Source organism: Suncus etruscus, chromosome 15 (genome assembly GCF_024139225.1).
Source record: "Suncus etruscus isolate mSunEtr1 chromosome 15, mSunEtr1.pri.cur, whole genome shotgun sequence".
Classification (NCBI taxonomy): domain Eukaryota; kingdom Metazoa; phylum Chordata; class Mammalia; order Eulipotyphla; family Soricidae; genus Suncus; species Suncus etruscus.
In genome coordinates this window covers 31,496,097-31,497,962 of record NC_064862.1, presented here as the reverse complement: position 1 = coordinate 31,497,962, position 1,866 = coordinate 31,496,097, and the positions used below count along the sequence as shown (strand labels likewise).

At 40.6% G+C, this 1,866-nt stretch overlaps 1 non-coding gene across 1 annotated transcript; it reads left to right on the top strand.

The window, feature by feature from the left end:
* Window positions 1-1,022: 1,022 nt before the first annotated feature.
* On the top strand, window positions 1,023-1,128 carry LOC126031677 (U6 spliceosomal RNA). The gene has a single exon (XR_007503510.1). It is a non-coding gene; the product is annotated as a U6 spliceosomal RNA (small nuclear RNA).
* The last annotated feature ends 738 nt before the right edge of the window (window positions 1,129-1,866 follow it).

Genomic DNA, 1,866 nt, shown 5'->3' with positions numbered 1-1,866 from the left:
ATTAACACTGAGAAGACTTAACAACAACAACGATTTGCTTACAGGACAGGGCTCCCTGCATTGCCCTTTGATTGTAAGGTGAAACCAGAGGACGCTCCACATCCTGACTTCAATGTTGGATATACAGATTCCAGGATCTTAAATACAGAAGCTTGATACCAACAACAGAGACTGTGTGAAAAATATAAGTGTGTTGGCACTACAGACAATGTCTTGGATTGGACGATCTAGCTTGCCTGGAGCCTAGAGTTGGTCTTGTGCCAGGAACCTTCAGGGGTCGGGTCTTTTTGTATTTAGGCCAAGGTTATTTCTTTCCATGTCCCTCATATTTTGGTGGGCCTATGCAAACAACAATTGCCACTCTAACACCATTTTTGCTGTGCTCCTTTGACTCTAATCCTTAAAAAGAACCCAGTTAAGATTTGAGGTCAACTTAAGCTAATATGCATGAATATGGAAATGTAAAAAAAAATGCTATGCCTGTAATGTTTAAGGAGTTATGTAAGTTTTATGGCTTTAGATTGCCTTGTGTGCTGTTAAGAAATATTATAGTGTGTTACAATCTTAATGTTCTTTGGATGAAATTTCAAAGTTGGGATATCAGCAAGGGGACTTCTGAGAATTATGTTATGTATTGTCCTTCCACTGTAACTTTACCTTGTCCTCTTTCTTTGCATCCTTGTTCTCATAATTACAAATAAAAAATTAAAAAAAAAAAAAAAAAAAAAGAAGCTGTTATCATGGAAGTGTTCCATCAAGTTCTCCAGCCCTTTGAACTACCACCTCAGCTCCTAGAAAAGATTCTAATTCCAAGCTCAAACTTGATTAAAATTAAAAATCAAGTCACCAATTTATAGAAAATATAAAGACTAGCAGAACACATTTAAAACATACCATAAGGGGCTGGTCCGAGTACAGTGGTGTTTACAATTAATTGATCACAGCAAGTTACAAATTTCTTTGTTCCTTCTCCACTCCCACTGCTTCACTTGACTAGCCTAAAAATAAAAATACTATAAGGGGTGCTTGCTTCGGCAGCACATATAATAAAATTGGAATGATACAGAAAAGATTAGCATGACCCTGTGCAAGGATGACACTCAAATTCGTGAAGCATTCCATATTTTTTAAGGAAAAAAAATACTATAAGGGGACCGGAGAGATAGCATGGAGGTAAGGTGTTTGCCTTGCATGCAGAAGGATGGTGGTTCGAATTCCGGCACCCATATGGTCCCCTGAGCCTGCCAGGAGCGATTTCTGAGTGTAGAGCCAGGAGTAACCCCTGAGCGATGCTGGGTGTGACCCAACCTCCCCCCCCCCAAATACTATAAGGAGGGGCCAGTGGCCACAGCATGTGGTTGACCCAGGTTCAAATCCCGGGAATCCCATATGGTCCCTGAGTCTGCCAGGAGTGATTTCTAAGTACAAAGCCAGGAGTATTCCCTGAACACAGTTAGGTATGGCCCAAAATAAACAAAAAAATACTATAAGGACATATATATGTATCACATATATAAACAATAAGATCCAATAGTCAAGACAGAACATAGCAAAAGAGCCAGTTAATTTTTTTCCCAGTACTTTTTACAAAAAATAAAGAAAAATAACAGAAATTACAGATAAAAAAGCTAAAGAGAAATGCCAACAAAATGCAGATGTGTGTTGGGGCCGGGAAGGTGGCGCTAGAGGTAAGGTGTCTGCCTTGCAAGCGCTAGCATAGGACGGACCATGGTTCGATCCCCCGGCGTCCCATATGGTCCCCCCAAGCCAGGGGCGATTTCTGAGCTCATAGCCAGGAGTAACTCCTGAGCGTCAAATGGGTGTGGCCCAAAAACCAAAAAAAAAAAAAATGCAGATGTGTGACCC